General features: G+C 44.0%; 1 pseudogene; it reads right to left on the bottom strand.

Annotated features, from left to right (window-relative positions):
- Positions 1-9,531: 9,531 nt before the first annotated feature.
- LOC111522178 lies at positions 9,532-18,578 on the bottom strand (annotated as a pseudogene).
- Between the last annotated feature and the right edge of the window lie 223 nt (positions 18,579-18,801).

The raw sequence follows: 18,801 nt of genomic DNA, 5'->3' as shown, positions 1-18,801 counted from the left end.
TTTAGAAGTGAGACCAAAATGTGAAGTCTTCTCCAGTCTAAAATAAATTCAAAACCAGTTAAATGAGCATGACCGAATAGCCAGTCATTTCTAAATTGTTCATTTCACATAGTGAAGCCTTTACAGTGGTGGCCACTATGATAACAGATCCTATGACTTAGATAAGATCAACAAATTACCAAGTGCTAATTGTTTCTGCTGGGTGTAGGTGCGGAGATAAATAGCTTGTAAATTAAACAGCAGTGCGTAAGGGTGCCATTCCCAGACTCACAGGGGCTGCTCCGTGCTCTCCAGCAAATAATTTCCCCTTATCTCATAATTCAATATTTTTACCTTTAAAAACCACAATCATTAGTGAATATGTTATCCTCCCAGTGCCAAATTTAAAAGAGGAGAAAGGAGATAAGAAGCAGTAATCTAATAAACTGAATGTCAATGTCATTTCATCCTTTTGCAAATCATCCAAGTATAGGCTTTCTGTGGTGGGTGGTTATTGGGTCATCTATGCAGCTTTTCCATAAGCAGCTCCTGCCCCAGTGCTGAAGTGTGGCAGCCGTCGGATCCAGAGCTTGTGTGGCCTGGAGCCTGTCAGTGAGGGTTCATGTGCCACAGCTGTTCTCTGTTGTTTAGGATCTTGCTTATAAATGGCATTTATAACATCAAACTTATTCAGTGCCTGTTAAGATGTTTTAACTGTCAACTGTTCCTTTTCCAGCTTCCCATCTCAAAGGAGGACCATGAGAGCTGAATATCACTGCCACATTATTTTACTCCAAGTACAGACATACGGTGCAATGCAGCGTAAAGAACTGTTTTCTTTCCTTCCCTTTGTCTTCGGTCCCTGAACATCTGGTTAGAAGAGTGTTATCTGGATAATGTTTTTCACTCTGAGCTGGCTATGGTATGTCCATGTGTTCGAAATTCTAAGGACAAAAATGTGTCCATTCCTTCTTTGTTCATCCATCCATCCTTTCATCCATGCATTTATTTCATCGTTTATTCTTCTCATGTTTATGAAGTTCTTTTGGTTCAAACCCTGTGCAGGGCGCTACATGAAAGGCAAATGTGCGTGGGGGCACATTTCTTTCTGCTGAGCTCAGAGGGAGAGGCCAAAATTGTAAATACTGATTACAGCAGAAAGCACTGTGGAGAGGCCCCACCCAGCTTGAGCCAGGCAGGAAGATTCCAATGAGGCAATGATAAAACCAAGAGGAGCAGCGGAGAACAGCGGCCTGCAGTCCCCTGGCTGAGCTAGTTTCAGACACAGATAAACAAGTGCCTGCCAAGTCTCTGGTATCAAGTGCAGGCTTGGCCAGGGGTAGCCTGCAAAGATGAAGCCTTTGACCTGGGCTATCTCATTTTATTCTCCTGGTAACCCATGATGTAGGTTCTTCCCTAGCTGCTCTGCAGTGGGGAATAAGAGAAACGGGAAGAAGTCCTGGCTGCGCCTGCCTATTGTAACTTTGAGAAGGAATTACCCTCCTGGGGCTTCAATTCCCTAATATGTTAAATGGGGATCATAACAGTTTCTACCTCTCAGGCTTGTTGTGAAGATTACATGAATTTACACATGTGAAGCATTTAGAATAGTGCATGAATTCAATAAATACTAACTATCATTACTAATCTTACTATTCAGGCTTAGTGAGCATAATTAAGTGACCCAAATTATCCAGCTGAAAAGTGGCAGAGCTAAGGGTCAAACCCCTTCCTTACCTACAGTATTGTGTGCAGCATACCAGGGGACCACACAGGATGACCACTTAATTGAGACTGGATGCAACCCGGGAGGGCTTCCTGCAGGAGGTAGCATCTGAGCTGAGTTTGGATGCAGGGCCTAGAGTTTGCCAGGGAAATAAGTGGGGAAAGCGTTTTAAGGAGACAAGCAGAATGTGTAAAGGCCTGGAGGCATGAGCAGCCCTGGTATGCAGCAGGATTGTGGTATGGCCAGGGGGTGGAGGAGTTTAGATTGGACCCTGAAGGCAAAGCAGATTCTTTGTTTTGTTTTTGGTGCTAGTAATTTGTGTGTTTATTTGAAGAGTGGGAAAAAGTAAAAAAGAAAGTTAAAAATACAGGTAATCTGTATTTACAATTTATTTACTGTTTTTCTTTAAGTGACTTGTTCTTTTTACTTAAATTTATTTATTGATTTTCATTTTTGTTTTTTAATAAATAGAGACGGGGTCTTGCTTTGTTGCCCAGGCTGATCTCCAACTCCTAGACTCAAGTGATCCTCCTGCTTCAGCCTCCCAAAGTGTTGGAATTACAGGTGCAAGCCACCACTCCTGGCGTAAATTTATTTTTGAACTGTATCACAACCATAAAATGGAAAACGATAGTGTCAGATATGTTTTGGAATTCAGATGTTTTTCTGATTTAGAAAGGAGATATAGTGCATATGCCCTACAGTAGTTAACACCCCCAGAGGCCAAAGCATCAATAAACATTTCTCAGAGAAATGTATGAATATTTACATCAAGTAGGATAGAGGCTATATATAGCTTGCCTTAAGGAGCTTTGGCCCCAACATTACAAAAAAAGCTTTCATTTTTCAGAGATTTTTAGATTTTAGAATGTGAACAAGTGGTCTCACTTGCTGGAACTAGAAGGTAACAGAAAATATATTTGTTGCATACAAAGCATTGATCTTAGAGTCCAGCTCAGCCTCCCAGCTGTGGCTACAGAGGTGCATCCTTGTTGAAAGGAGATTCACAGGCATCAGGGAGGTGTTCAAAGTTTCCACTAGCAATGTTAACAATGAGGAAACTGGGTGTTAGGTATTTAGGAACTTTATGTAATGTTCTTGCAATTTTTCTGTAAATCTTCAACTATTCTGAAATTTAAAGCTTATATTAAAAAAAAAAAAAAAAAAAAAAGGCTTACTCACACCAAACCAGACTTTCTCCACAACAGAATCACTGATATGGTTAGGCTTTGTGTCCCCACCCAAATCTTATCTTGAATTGTAATCCCGAGGTGTTGAGGGAAGGACCTGGTGGGAAGTGATTGGATCACGGGGACGGTTTCCTCCATGCTGTTCTCGTGATAGTGAGGGACTTCTCATGATATCTGATGGTTTTATAAATGGCAGTTCCCCTGGGCTTTTTCTCTCTTTCCTGTCGCCTTGTGAAGAAGTTGCTGCTTCTCCTTCCTCCGTGATTGTAAGTTTCCTGAGGCCTCCCCAGCCATGTGAAACTATGAGTCAATTAAACCTCTTTTGTTTATCAACTACACAGTCTTGGGTAGTATCTTTATAGTAATGTGAAATTGAACTAATACAATCACTTTCTCATTCAGTGACTCCATTTTTAATGCCCCCGCCTCATCCCCACAAAATGATTCCATGGACCTCCCCTGACCCCAAGGTAGGCTCCCAGGCTTTAGGAAACCCTGGCTGAGCTGGGCTAGGCTATGCTGTCTCTGGACATCAAGCCAAAGGATAGGGCTTTTTCTGTGGCAATGAGATTTCATTAAAGGTGTTTAAGTGGTTGGGGTTGCCTTTGAGAGTATTGTTTGTGGATGGGGGTGAGACGTTTGGCCAGAGAGGAAAGAGACTGGGGAGCGGGAGGGAAAAGCTAGTGGTCAGGCTGGCGGGCTGATAGCCAGGAAGGGACAGATGTGGGTGAACTGGAGGGTTCAGAGAGGCAGGAATGCAGACCCCCTGGAGGTGTGTGTAGGACAGCATGTTAGGGGCTGGCTGGGGCAGGATGCTGGCTTTGTGAGGGGCCAAGGGCATCTCAAGAAAATGTCCTGCAATGTTCTGGATCATTCCCTGAAAAGTAAAACATATATTTTAAAAAAACAATTTGAAAGAAAAGAAAATGTCCTGCAAGGGCCTGGAAGGGCGGGTTGCCCAGAGCAGCTTCAGAGACTGTGTCTGGATGTCATCCTTTTACAGATAGTAAGAGGCTCCCAGAGCTGGAGGACGTCTCCAGGAGACAGAAAAGGAACATTGCCCTCCCCCAGTCCCTCACAGCTTCACCCCCGTGTGCCCTACCACGGGGTAAACAACAACAAGGTTGGGACACAGGAGGGATTAGAAGAGAAGACAAAGGGGCCCTCATTCTACTCATTCTGGGTGGAACAGGAAGCTCGGCTCCTGGCTGTTAAGCTTGAAGGTGGCGGATTGGAATCTGGTGGGGATGGATGGAGATCCTCCCTTACAGGACCCGATGTCCAGGGCTGCCTAAACAGGGAGTTGTTCTACTAAAGGCGTAGGAATCACTACAGAAAAAAAGTGAAAGATACACAGGTAGACGTGCCCCAGAAAGCAAGGAGACTTGGGCATCCAGCACGCAGAGGACACCCACTCTGCTCGTGTGCCTATTTTCGCCCCCAAACCCTCACCTGGGCATCAGTACCTCATCTGAGCCACCAATAGCCAGGATCCTGTTCCAAGCCAGTGCCATTCTGGGATTTAACTCAGCTGCTATATGCCAGAAAGAAACTGGGGACTCCAGGGCCGGTTCCTGAGCCTGCATCCCAGCCGGAGGGAGAGCGCCCAGGAGAGGCCGTGGGCTGCGCCCTGGGCGCGTCCCTCCGCTGACCTCCGTGGGCGAGAGTGGCAGCCGGCTGCGGGCCTGGCGGGGAGCCGGTCAGCCTGACATCCCCAGCAGATGTCAGTCTGGGAACAGGAAGCAGCGTGTTTGGGGTTTCTAAAAATAAATAAATAAATAACCACAACCACAAGAACAGTCTTTTATTGCAAAGTAAAAAAATGCTTTAATGACTAGAGCATTTAGCACATCGGGGGTTTTCATTGTTTTCAATTATGTGCCATTCTGAAAGGAGAGCACAAATTCTGAGCCTGAATGGAGAATTGTGGGGCTTCGGATTTGTGCTGTTTTAAACATTTGCTTTACTACTTTAAGAAGAGAACTGTAAAATAGAAATAATGATATATTATTACAAGTAAATTACACTGTGGAGTAGCATTAATATTGCAGTTGAAACCTAGAATTTGAAATAAAGATGGAAATATTCATTTGTACATAGTTTTTGTTCTTAGAAAAATGATTTAGCATGAGTCAAGAAGCTTCCTTCTGCGTGTGCACATCCGGCGGGGGCTGAGGCTCCCTGGCCCGGGTACGCTGGGACCGCTCTGCCAGGATCCCAGTGGTGAGCCCTGGGGTCCCCACAGGGACCGGGAACCTGGAGTTCTCAGCACCAGGGCTGGCACAGGCTGGGGTCCTTCATGTGTCCCCCAGCAAGGGCTTGAAGCCAGTCCACTGTGATGCCCCCTCCTCTCTCTTACTTTCTGGCAATCTAGAAATGGGGAAAGGGGCAGAGGGATGGAGAAAGGGGCAGAGGACACCCAAGAATGGCAGGCATTATAGGGGGACTGATGTGGGGGGAAGTAGATCTTTCAAGAAGATCAATCTAGATTGGTATGGGAATTGGATGTTTAGGGTTTCTCTCTCTCTCTGGTCATTTTTTTTTTTTTCAGATTACAGAAGTAATATACATTTGTGGCAAAAAGAAAATTAATGTATTACAGAAACATGTGATTTAGAAAGTGGTAGGCCCTGCAATCTAGTCTAGGGTGGTGGTAAGGGTATTAGGTGCTTGTGGACAGAGGCTGCATAAGGAGATGGTGACAACAGGTGACAGAAGAGCTTTATTCTGCAATCAATACCTCCCTTCTCTCTTTATTTTTTTCTTTGTGTGCCTCTACCTGAAAAATATCACCCTTCTCAAAGGCAGGCCCTATTCTGTCAGCCTAATCCCCTAGCCAGGGTTCTTCCTCCCCGTCTGGGAAGAAGGTGGTGAGAAAGGCCACAGAAAAATTTAGGGTCCATGGCTTCCTTCTGTGTATCCATTCAAGTGTGGTTGTTGTTTTAAACCAGTATAATACAGCTGAGCTCCACCTACTGCATTTTCTGAACCAAACATCAAAGCTTGTCACGGTCAGTAATAAGTGATCTTTGGAAATGCATTTTGTAGGGGCACCCCGTCATTCTAGACAAGGAACTACACTGCTCATGTGGGGCCCAGCCCATTTCCTAACCTGGCCCTGCCCACTTCGCCAAATGCCCCCAGTCCAGTCACCCTCCTGACACCTGAACTACCCACTACCTTTGCCCCTGAGGGCCCTCATTGCAGGTTAGGCTCTTCCATCATCTGTGCAAGCCACCAAGCTCACGATCCTAGACTCTGCCCTACAGCCCAGCCTCTATGAAGTCTTGTTGGGCAACTCCTCACTCCTTAACACCAAGCGCTTATCTTTTGTTAGTAAAGAGTAACTTGACTCAGATTTGTATCCCTTGCTCCTTGCAAAGGAATAATAATAAATAGTTAATGAATGAATAAATTGGTGATTTGGGAGGTGGTACAAGGAAAGGAATATGAGGGAAGTACTATTTCTTTAGCACATTTAAACAATCCTGCCGAGTAGGCATGATCTCTCTCACTTCACAGTTGAGGAAACTGAGGGTCAGAGAGGATTAATAACTTACCCAAAGTCACACAGCCAGGAAGGGGCAGAGCAAGGATTAGAATCCAGGTATGCTTTGACTCCCTATGGTTTGAATGTTTGTCTACTAAATTCGTGTTGAAATGTAATTGCTAACGATGGGACCTAATGACTAATGCAGTTATAAAAGGGCCAGTTTGGCCCCCTTTTGCCTTTTACCCTTCTGTTCTCCACCATGTGATGATGCAGCAAGAAGGTGCTCACTAGCTGGTGCCTCGAAGTTGGACTTCCCAGCCCCCAGAACTGTGAACCAATAAGGTTCTGCTCATTACAAATCACTTAGTCTCAGGTATACTGTTATAGCACAAACAGACTAAGACATTGCCTTTTCACCTCTCAACATGGAGTGAGCACTGGCTCAGAGAATCCCCAGCACGTACACTGGGCACCACCAAGAGACCATTGGTGGGCTCCCTGGAATCCTCAGGGCAGCCCAACACATACCAAGGGTCTTTCCCATAGAGATTTGGTTAAATTCCTAAAATTCTCAATATCCACTCCCACCTTCCACCTCGGCAACCTTTTATTTGAAAAACTTTAAACTTAGAAAAATTGAAAAAGCCGGGCTTGGTGGCTCATGCCTGTAATCCCAGCACTTTGGGAGGCTGAGGCGGGCGGATCATCTGAGGTTGGGTGTTCGAGACCAGCCTGACCAACATGGAGGAACCACGTCTCTACTAAAAATACAAAAAAGTAGGCGGGCATGGTGGCACATGCCTGTAATCCCAGCTACTCAGGAGGCTGAGGCAGGAATCGCTTGAACCCAGGAGGCGGAGGTTGCGGTGAGCCGAGATCGTGCCATTGCACTCCAGCCTGGGCAACAAGAGTGAAACTCCGTCTCAAAACAAACAAAACAAACAAACCAACCAACCAACCAAAAGAGTTCAATAAGGAAAAATTGAAAGAACAGGACAATGAATGTGAGTATATCCTTCACATTTCCAAACATATATACACACTCGTATGTGTATTTATACGTTAGAGTCTTTTTGTTTTGGTTTTGCTTTCCTGAACTATTTGAAAATAACTTGCAGATATTGTACACTTGATGCATAAATATTTCAGCGTGTTTCTCTTAGAAGAAAGGGATTCTCTTCCGTAAGCGTAATAGCATTATCGCACCCAACAAATTTAACATATACTTAATAGTTTAGTATGCAGTCTATATTCAAATTGGTTTAAGAATGTCTTTTATAGCTCTTTTTGTTTTTTGATCCTGAATCTTTTTTTTTTTTTTTTTGAGATGGAGTTTTGCTCTTGTCACCCAGGCTGGAGTGCAGTGGCACCATCTAGGCTCACTGCAACCTCTGCCTCCCTGGTTCAAGCAATTTTCCTGCCTCAGTCTCCTGAGTAGCTGGGATTAAGGCACCTGCCAGCACGCCCAGCTAATTTTTAAAAATATTTTTAGTAGAGACAGGGTTTCACTGTGTTAGCCAGAATGGTCTTGATCTCCTGACCTCGTGATCTGCCTGCCTCAGCCTTCCAAAGTGCTGGGATTACAGGCATAAGCCACAGCACCCAGCGGATCCTGAATCTTTTTAAGGATCACAAATCTCACGATTTGTCATGTCTCTTTAGTCTTCTGTAACTTACAGCAATTATTTTATCTTTTTCATGATATTGACACTTTTTGAGAATTCAAACTGGTTCTCTTATAGAGTGTCCCACATTCTGGATTTGTCTGTCTGTTTCTTCTTTCCTTTTCCCCCAAGAATACTATATTTGTATTGCTGTGTATTTTGCATTGTGGTGTATCAAGAGGGACATAATGTCAATTTGTTTCATTACTGGTGATGTGGTTATACTTGATTACTTGGTGTGAGTGCCCTCTAAGATGGTCCCCATTGGTCCCTACCTCCTGGTGTCTACATTCTTGGGTTCCCCCTTCCCTTAGGTATGCACTGGACTTAGTGACTTGCTTCTAAAGAATAGAATAAGTCAGAAGTTATAGACTGTCACTTCTGAGATGAGGTTATATAAAACACTACGGTTTTCATTTCGGGAGCTGTCACACGGCTTGCTCCAGGGGAATCCAGCTGCCATGCTGTCAAGAAGCCCTGTGGAAGGGCCCCCAGGACCTTGAGGCTAATCTTCTGAGGTCTGCATTATAATCTACTACAATAACTTATTTTTGATGTTAGATTGTCCCAAATATGGTTAGTGGAAGTTCCTCCAAGCTGATGTCAGTATCCTTTTGACATAACCCCATCCATCTTCGAGCACTTCCTTACTTTGCGGCTCACTTCATATTTTCCCTGCTCCAGGTCTGGAATCAGCCATTTCTCCAAGGTTTCTTTTAGTGGAAAATGGCATTCAGGAATCAAGCTCTGGCCACTAGGTTTACTCATTGCTACTGGGATACCATTGCTATAAACCCTTTCAGTGGACAGATCTAGGAAATGCATACTTTTAGAACACTAGTTTTTTTTTTTTTTTTATTTCTTCCAATTAAAATCCAGCTCCACAGGATTCCTCCTCATCTTTCCATTCCATATTTGTATCTTTGCTTCCTCCACAATGGGAACTCTGACTTCCAACACCATCAATACATTCATTCATTTAGTTAATTTTAACACACCTGTTAGCAAAAAGGAAACATCAATATATTTAACTATTTGCTCTATCCTACAATACACCCCAAACACTTTTAGAATGACTGCTCCAATACCATTTCCTTTTTTTTTTTTTTTTTTTTTGAGATGGAGTTTTGCTCTTGTTGCCCAGGCTGGAGTGCAATGGTGCAATCTTGGCTTGCCGCAACCTCCGTCTCCCAGGTTCAAGTGATTCTCCCGCCTCAGCCTCCTGAGTAGCTTTGATTACAGGCATGCGCCACAATGTTCAGCTAATTTTGTATTTTTTGTGGAGACGGGTTTCTCCGTGTTGGTCAGGCTGGTCTCGAACTCCTGATCTCAGTGATCCACCCGCCTTGGCCTCCCAAAGTGCTAGGATTTCAGGTGTGGGCCATAGCGCCTGACCTACCATTTCCTTTTTAAAATAAATTGGTGTTTATTTCTGTCAGCCTTCTTTTCGTGGTGTTTAAAAGCCTGTGGACAAACAGCTTAAACCCATTCAGTGGTTGGTCCTATACATTTAGTGGCCTAAGCAGTGGGAGCTGCAGACCAGTCTTCCGTGGCAAGCAGAGCACTCCAGTCTTCAGTAGGGAGATGCTGAATAGCACAGAGGGCACCTGCCACCTTCAGACCAGTCTGCACCCTCAGGCTGAATAGCAGTGGACTCAGGAGCTGCAGCAGTTCATTCATCCTGAAATTCCTCTTGGTCACTGCCTTTCCAGCAGCAGCCTGCCTTTACAGTCTCTTCAGGATCTCTGTAGAAGCAGAGATCTGACATGACCTCCCTTTCACAGATGGCACCAGGCATGTGCAGGACTTTCTAGGCCAGCATCCACCACATCAAACCCCCTTAGCGAGCTCCCTTGTTGTTGCATGGAATGGCAATGTCCACATAGTGCATAGGAGAATCTGTGTGACACAGAGCAATGGTAGGTACGTTAACGTAAGATACTTCTGTGAGGGGCTGGTGGTCAGCCCTGGGGTCAGTAACCACAAGAAGCCGTGACTCCCAGAAGGCTGCCGGGATCTGGTTAGAGAATGTTCTAGGAGTGAAGCGGCCAGCAACAAGAGTGGCTCCAGTGATAGCAGCAAACGATGGCATGGCTTTTTGGCCAGTTTTCCTGGAGGATATGACACTGACATCAGCAGGGTTTTCAAGGGCAACAATGGCACCAGCTGCCAGCAGAAACTTCTCCCAGGTCTTCTTCAGATTTAGGATGTGGACGCCATCACTTTTCATTTTATAGACGTACTGTTCCATTTGAAAGTCAAGGTTGGTGCCACCTAAGTGGGTTCCTGCTGAAAGGAACTTAAGGACATCCTCCTCCTTCACTGGCAGGACATCAAGGGCTCTGGAAATTGTGAACGTTTCCCTTTAAATTGAACAGGAATCCAGAACAAGGCAGAATGGACCCCTCTCTGGGTAGTGCAAAAGCCCATTTCCAACATCAAGCCTAAGAAAATTTCAAGACTTCTTTGTAGTACTATTTGTTCTTAGAATACATCCAGTTAAGGGTATATAGTCAGAATACTGTATTCACAGGTCATGTCAACCTTTTTTTTTTTTTTCTGTATGGTTCTATTATTAATTTTATATGCAGTTAAGTTCATTTGTTTATATTTGCATTTAATTTTAAGGTTTTCTTTTTGACAAAACTCTCAAAATTTAAAAAAGTTTAAATATGGGCCAGGCATGGTGGCTCACACCTGTAATCCCAGCACTTTGGGAAGCCGAGGTGGGCAGATCACCTGAGGTCAAGAGTTTGAGCCCAGCTTGACCAATATGGCAAAACCCCATCTCTCAGGTATGGTGGCACATGCTGTAATCCCAGCTACTCAGGAGGCTGAGACAGGAGAATCACTGGAACCCAGGAGCTGGAGGTTGCAGTGAGCTGAGATCATGCCACTGCACTCCAGCCTGGGTGACAGAGTGAGACTCCGTCAAAAAAAAAAAAAAAAAAATTAAATATGAAAAACTTTTACAAGGTTCAAAAGTCAAAACTATATATATGTATACATATAATTATATATGTAGTTATGTATAACTATATATCAAAAAACTACACTCAGAATTTGATATAGTTTGGCTGTGTCCTCACCCAAATCTCATCTTGAACTGTAGTTCCTATAATCCCTGTGAGTTGTACTAGGGGCCTGATGGGAGGTAATTGAATCATTGTGGTGGTTACACCCATGCTGCTGTTCTCGTGATAGTGAGTGAGTTCTCACGAGATTGATGGTTTTATAAGGGGCTTTTCCCCCTTTTGCTTGGCATTTCTCCTTCCTGCTACCATGTGAAGACAGATGTGTTTGCTTCCCCTTCCACCGTGATTGTAAGTTTCCTGAGGCCTCCTCAGCCATGCTGAATTATGAATCAATTAACCCTCTTTCCTTTATAAATTACTCAGTCTCGGGTACGTCTTTATTAGCAGTATGAGAACAGACTAATACGAAAGGGTAAACTCACATCCTTATTACTTCCACTCCATTCCTGCCAATCCCCTATAGGCAACTGCTTGTTTTTGGTTTATTCTTCCTGTGTTTCTCTTTCTAATACAAAAAAAAAAAAGTAGCATAATATATCCATTCTTTAGTACTTTAATTTTTTCACTTAATATATCCCGGAAATTACTACATGTTAATTCAGAGAAATATTCCTCAGCACTTTTCAGCTGTGTGGTACTCCATTGTGTGACTGCATCACAGTGTATTCAATTACTATCCTAATTGAATGAAGCTGTTTCTAATATTTTGCTGTTTAAGTAATGTCTCCTTGAACAACCTTATAAATATGTTGTTTTATATTTGTAGAAGTGTATTTTCAGGATAAATTCCTGGAGATAGTATTACTGAGTCAAAGGGTAAATGCATATATAGTTTTGCTAGATATTTCCAAATTCCCTCCACAGGGGTTGTATCATTTTGCATTCCCACCAATGATTATGAGAATCATTACAGCCTTGCCAGTGGAGTGCACTGTCAAACATCTGAAATTCTGTCAATTTTATAAAGATTGGTATCTCAATGTGGTTCTAATGTATATTTATAACATAATGAGTGAACCTGAACATCTTTCTGTATTTTAAGGTCCATCTATATATTTTTGTATCTGTGTGTGTGAACTGTTTGTTCATGCCTTTTGCCTAATTTTCTATCAAGTTTTGGCCTTTTCCCCTCAATATTTAAATGTTCGTTATATTCCTAATACTACAGATTAACCTGTTTCTGTGAAAATGTTGCCAATATTTCTCACAATGTGCCAATTTTCTTGCCATGCAGCAGGTTTTTTTTTTAAAGTTGTTGAATTTATTAACACTTTCTTTTATCTCATTGAAATATTTGATTTTTCATTAGAAAAGCATTCATTTTGGTGTCAGGCTGAGCTTGGACTGGGTTTCCATTCCTCTCTTAAAATTTTTATTTGAAAAAAAAAAAACTTCTTTTTTTTTTTCTTTTTTGAGACAAGGTCTTCCACTGTTACCCAGGCTAGAGTGCAGTGGTGTGATCTTGGCTCACTGCAGCCTCGACCTCCTGGGCTCAAATGATTCTCCTGTCTCAGCCTTCGGAGTAGCTGAGACTACAGGGGTACAGTGCCGCACCCGGCTAATTTTTAATTATTTTATTTTACTTTTTGTAGAGACAGAGTCTCGATATTTTGCCCAGGCCGGTCTCAAACTCCTGGGCTCAAAGGATCCTCCTCCCTGTCCTTCCAAAGTGCTAGGATTACAGGTAGGAGCCACTGTGCCCAGCTCCATGCCTCTTGATATCTTGAGTGTCTTCCTTTTTGTGAGGCACAGCAGTGAGACCTCTTTTCCTGTCTGTCCAGAAGGCAAAGGGGGCAGTGGGCCCAGCCAGTTTAATTGTTTTTTTTTTTTTTTTATCTGTTTCCCTCTCCTTGATCCCAGGAGGCCAGGCTGGGGACAGTCACTTAGCTCTAATGGGGTAGGGCAGATGCCACACGGAGGAGAAGATTGCACACACATCCCCTTTCCTCCCCAACCCAGAGGCCCTTTGGTTTGCATCTGGGATTTGAATCACAGACAGACTTCCCACACCCAGGGTATAAAGAAGTCCACCGATGTGTCTTCTAATACTTGTTTGTTTTCATTTTTTACGTTGGATTTCTGATCCATTTGAGATTATCTTGCTGCATGGCGAGGGGTATGGGTCCAGTTTTCTAATAGGCAAGGTGGCCTATGAAGTGGGGGCAGGGTAGCAGGTGGAGAAGGAGCCACGATCTTGAAAGTCTGGGCCACTAGGTGGCGTTCTTCCAGGTTTCTCCTCCTTCAGGATGGTAGGAGAAAATGCTGTATGTTTTCAGAAGAAAAAGGAAATGAGTCATTAGGTTTAATTGGCCAAGAGGAAGCCCTAGTAAAAAGTTCCCCTCTGTCTACGCAACCTTGATTTCTGAAGGCAGGCCCTGTGCTTCTTTCCCTGTGTTAGAAAACATCATTTCCTCTGTGTCTGTGTTTCCCACCAGGAGGCTGATGCGGGCCAAGTGTGCATGCACAAAGACTGCCTTTGCCGTGAGCGCCCCCAGGTTCTGCGTAAGGCCATGGGAGAGAGCAATCAAAGAGAAGTGCAGACGGCATTGCCTCTTGGGGAGCCTGGGCCTCGGAGTGACAAGACCTTGGTTCCTGTCCCAGTGCTGCTGCCATCCGGCCCTGTCATTGCAGGCATGCCACCTGGCCCTCTCTTCTTCAGTGTCCTCATCTATAAAATGGGACAATGTCTTCCCTAACCATATGCCAAGGATTTCAATGGGATAGAATGATATATGTGTGCTGCAAGGTAAAAACACTGTAAATATGTTTTTACCATTATTATAGTTATATTTTATATATGGATGCATCTCTATGGAAGATCTACTCTTTTTTTTTTTCCCCCCCCCCCCCCCCCCCCCCCCCCCCCCGACGGAGTCTCACTCTGTCGCCCAGGCTGGAGTGCAATGGCACAATCTCCGCTCACTGCAACCTCCGTTTCCTGGGTTCAAGTGATTCTCCGGCCTCAGCCTCCTCAGTAGCTGGGATTACAGGCGCACACCACCGCGCCCGGCTAATTTTTGTTTTTTTAATAGAGATGGGGTTTCACCATGTTGGTCAGGCTGGTCTCAAACCCCTGACCTCGTGATCCGCCCACTTCAGCTTCCCAAAGTGCTGGGATTACAGGCGTGAGCCACCACACCCGGCTGATCTATTCTGTATCTTACAAGAATTTGAATGTATAGGCTGTATGTATTAATAGGTTGATTTGCTGTTTATAAGGTGTTTTTTTTCCACACATACTCTCTTCAGTGAAAAGGACACAGCCTTAATGAGAAAATGAACCGGCTTAGAAAGAACTGCCAAAGTAGCGACCTTAGGAGAGGGTCTACAATGTGCTTTCTCTGAAGTTGTGTACAGAATTATGTGAGTGTGTATTTTTCTCAGCTTGCATCAGATTGCTAAAGGAGTTCATAGCTCAAAGGTGGTTAAGAACCACATTCTTGAAAAAAGGAGACAGACTGGCCTCAGGACTCCCTCCCCATTTGGCTTCTGGGAGGACTGAACTGGTTTCAGTCCTTTCTTAAGTCCTACATTGGGTCTTAAGGTACTGATCTCACTCCTTGCTGTAGCTGGTCTGGAGAGAAAGAGAAAAGAGAAAGGGGAAGGGCTTGTAGTGTCTAGAAACCAGAGGTGAAACTCTAAGTTAGTAAGACTTCAACGGCAGCTCTGCAAGAGGTCAGAAAACAATTTAGTCTTGCAAAACTCTTTTTGTCATGCCACAGTGGTCCTCCTTCTGTTCCTCAAATGTGCCAAAGTTGATGCTACCTTGGGGCATTTTGCAGAGGCTCTTTTATTTACCTAGAATATTGTTGCCCTGGCTTCTCCTGGACTGGCCCCTTCTTTCTATCCAACTCTGATGTCATTTTCCCTGAAAATTCCTCCTTGATCACACAATTCCCCCAGCCCAAATTATTTTCCAAGAGCATCTGTCACCATGGGAAATCATCTTTTTTATTTGTTTACTTTGTTGTCTACATTGCCTGTCTTTCATTCAACAGAATTAAAACTCCCTTGGGGTAGTAGCCACATGTCATTTCTAGAGTCTACGGCAATATCTGCCACAAAGTAAGCACTCAGTACACTCCTATGGAATGGAAATGTGTATCATGAAAGGAGCTGTGTTCTTGTTAGAAGGTGCTGCATGGCATCTGTGACTCATCTTTCCCTTGGTGCCAACTCTATGTCATCAAATCTTCAGTGGGTTCTACTTCTGAAGAATGTCTTATACCTGAATTGTCCCCTCCTATTTCCCACTTTCCCAGGGTCACTGCTCTGATACCCGGGTAGTGACAGCCCTGTACCTTTCTCCCTGCTGCCCACGCTTCCTAAAAAGCAAGTGGCCCTGCCCCCGCTCTGCTTCACCCCTTGCTTCTATTCACGCCCCACTCCTGGGACAGCCAATCCCTCTTGGTATTCTCCTGCCATTCTTGGGCTGGATCAAAGCATCTTCCCCACCATATCCCGAGGTCCTGCCTTCCAGCTGGCAGACCTTGCTCATCTCAGTAGCAGAGCCCAGCATGGAAAGGGAGGGAGTTCCTTGGGAATCTCTTAAGAAGACTTGAGCTCCACTGTGGGTTCATGGGACTCCTGAAGGCAGCAGGGGGGTGTGAAGAGGGGCTGGGCAATAGCCAGAGGGAGCTTTCTGAAGACGGCTCAGGAGGAAGTTGAAAAGGGCCCTGCACAGGCAGATCTGGGGTCCTAGACAGCTCATGGGGAGCCTTGGGTAAAGGATTCTGGGGCTGCCCCACCCCAAATTGGTCAAGGCCTTGGAAGAGCTGGAGTGGAGATGCTCGCAGGTAACCCTCCCCCTTCCTGCCTGTTTGCAGCCATATGCCTGTCCAAGGGTGAGCTGGTGGGCTGTGTAGGAAATTAAGAGGGGATCAAGCTCACCCAGGGAGACAGGACATCTGGCATTGCTGAGGGAACTGCCCACAGCTGATGTGGCCCTTCTCTTCCCATCAAAAGCTGTTGCCAGGTGTCGGTGGGCAGGGGCTGGCAATGGGCTTGTACCTTGTATATTAGAAATTTATTGTGGTCTGTTCAGGTAACAATGTTTAGAGACCTTTCTTATGAAAGGTGCTATATTCCCTGTGAGTCATTAAGACTATTTATTTATTTTTAATACCAACTGTCTAAATTCATCTACCCTCTAGGGATCATTTCATCTTGTACTGTGTGCTATCTCAGCAGAAAAAATGCTTTCCCCAAATGTGTCAGTTCTATTTTTAAAAAGGTTCAGTGACCTATTTCTGTAATTCTCACAGACACTGGAAGAACAGCAGAGTCTATTTAGGCTCAGCTCTGTCACCAAAAAGTTACCCTGGCTTCCAGGTGTTGCCTAAAGAGATGCCATCTTGCTTTGCAATGGAGAAGCATAAATAAGAGTAGTACATCTGCCCCCATAGGGGGATTCACCCCAAAACCCTCAGTGTTTGCCTGAAACTACAGATAGTACTGAACCCTACATAGACTACGTTTTTTTCTATATATACCTACTTATGATAGAGCTTAATTAATAAGTTAGACACAGTAAGAGATTAACAACAATAACTAATAATAAGATAGAACAATTAAGTAAATTAAGAGTTACTGGAACACAGGCGTAGTCATACTGCCAAGAGGGCTACGGAGCAACCACGGGCAGGGAGCATCTATGGCGCCAAGATGCTGGACAAAGGGGTGAGTCACCTCCAGGAGGGACAGAGTGGGGCACTGTGGGATTTAATCATGCTACCCAAAACAGTGGGCAACTGAAAACTTAGGAATCGTTTATTTCTGGTGTTTCCATTTAATATTTTCAGACCAAAGTTGATCATGGGTAACTGAAACCATGGAAAGTGAAACTTTGGATGGGGGGACTACTACATTGTCAGGATGAGATCATGAGAGCAAAGGACATACACACATATACACACATACGACATGCTTCTCCAGTTTCAAACAATGTCGCGATGACTACACTCCACCTTTAACCAAACCCGACATTGGGAAATTGCTTAAGAATCAACTGTTTCCTAGACAAAGAGCTTAAAAAGACAATTTACAAAAGAGGAACTAAAGCTCATCCACTAAGATGTGGCAGGCGGTTAGCTCCACTAGTAATTCAGGAAATGAAAATTAGAACAATGCCACTTTCCAAAACTAGCCTGTGGTGGGAGAAGTCAGAACAACGATGACCCTTGGGTGGAGTGGAGGAGGGGGAACAGGGCCACAACAGTGGCCTCCAGGGTTCTGGTAAGGTTCTGTTTCTTGATCTGGGTGCTGGTTACTCAGGGGTGTTCACTTTGTAAAAATTCACCCGTGATTTGTGTACTTTCTGAATGCGTGATACAATTCACTATAAAGTTTACCTTAAAAAATCAAGCTCACTTTTTACCTATTAAATTAGCAAAAACAATTTATTTTTTTTAGTAATACTAGCCAGTGTGGTTTAAGCCATTGCAAAGCTCACATTTTTACGCATTGCTAATCACAGTATACATTAATATAGTGCCTTTGGGGAAGAATTTGGCAGTATGAATGTGAAACTCTGAGAAGTGTTTATATTTGCTAACTCTATAACTTCACTTCTGAGACTCTGTCTTAAGAAATAACCCTAAATGCCAAAAAATGGTTTATGTGCACATATGCATTATAATATCATTTATAATAACAAAAATCGATAACAGCAAAACATTGACAGTAATCTAAATGTCCAACTCTAGAGCAATGGTTAAATAAACTTTGACAAATTCACACGATAACATTTTATGCAATCATTACAATAAACTAAAGTGAGTAATGACAGAAGAAAACACAATATAGTAAGTAGGAAAAGCAGGATATGAAATTGTAGACATGATTACAGCTAAGATTTAAAAAACAAAAACCCTACACAGAGAAAATCTCCAGAAGATCTTAAAAAGTGAGTAATACTAGTGTTTGGATAACAGGACTATGACTGGGACATTTTCTTTAATTAACTTTTCTGTGTTTTCCACATGTTATTTAATGAGCCTGTATCACTTTGTTGAAAGAGGGCATGTTCAGAGTCATCCTTGCGTGTGACTCTTCTGTTTCAGAAGGCTCTGCCTATGGTTCTCTCGGGTCCCCCACGCCCCAGCAGTCTGTGCTTTGATGTCTGATGTCGCCATTCCAGGCTGAATGGAGCCAGTGATATTTAGGAGCAAACTGATTGTCTGTCTCCTTTCTGCAGGGCTGACTAAAAACTGTCAACCCTGAGAGCCCTACTGAAGCAAAGTGTAGGGAGTTCAGGATGGAGCTCTATGTTCTGTGGTTTGTAAGGAAGACTCAGTTGGAAAGTGTTCTGCTGGGTCACTAGGTAACCGCAGTGCCCAGTTCATTCATTCATCCTCCCCCGTCTGCTGGCTCTTTCGGTTCAGGGAGAAACGTTCAACCCTGCTTCCCTCTCTAGACATCACCTTCACTCTCCTTTCCTTCCAGCCAAACAACTTGAAAGGCAAGTCTTTGATACACTTCTTCTACATCCATCGTTTGCCCACCCCCCAACCTGCACCCCATTGCTGTGTTCTGGCTCATGTGGGACTTGGTGGGGAGTGGTACCCGGCTTGGGGAGAGGGATGTTGGTGAGTTTTCAGCTCTCATCCTGATCCCTGCTCTACTTGGTTGCCTTTGAATACTCCCACAAACCTCAGTTGGAGCCCTGCTAATTTAGCTCCAATTTGCCAAATGGACATCCAGTGCCATTGTGGCA

This window comes from Piliocolobus tephrosceles, chromosome 11 (assembly GCF_002776525.5).
Source record: "Piliocolobus tephrosceles isolate RC106 chromosome 11, ASM277652v3, whole genome shotgun sequence".
NCBI classification, from domain to species: domain Eukaryota; kingdom Metazoa; phylum Chordata; class Mammalia; order Primates; family Cercopithecidae; genus Piliocolobus; species Piliocolobus tephrosceles.
Note: the sequence above shows the minus strand (reverse complement) of the source record. Positions and strands in the feature narration are given on the sequence as shown.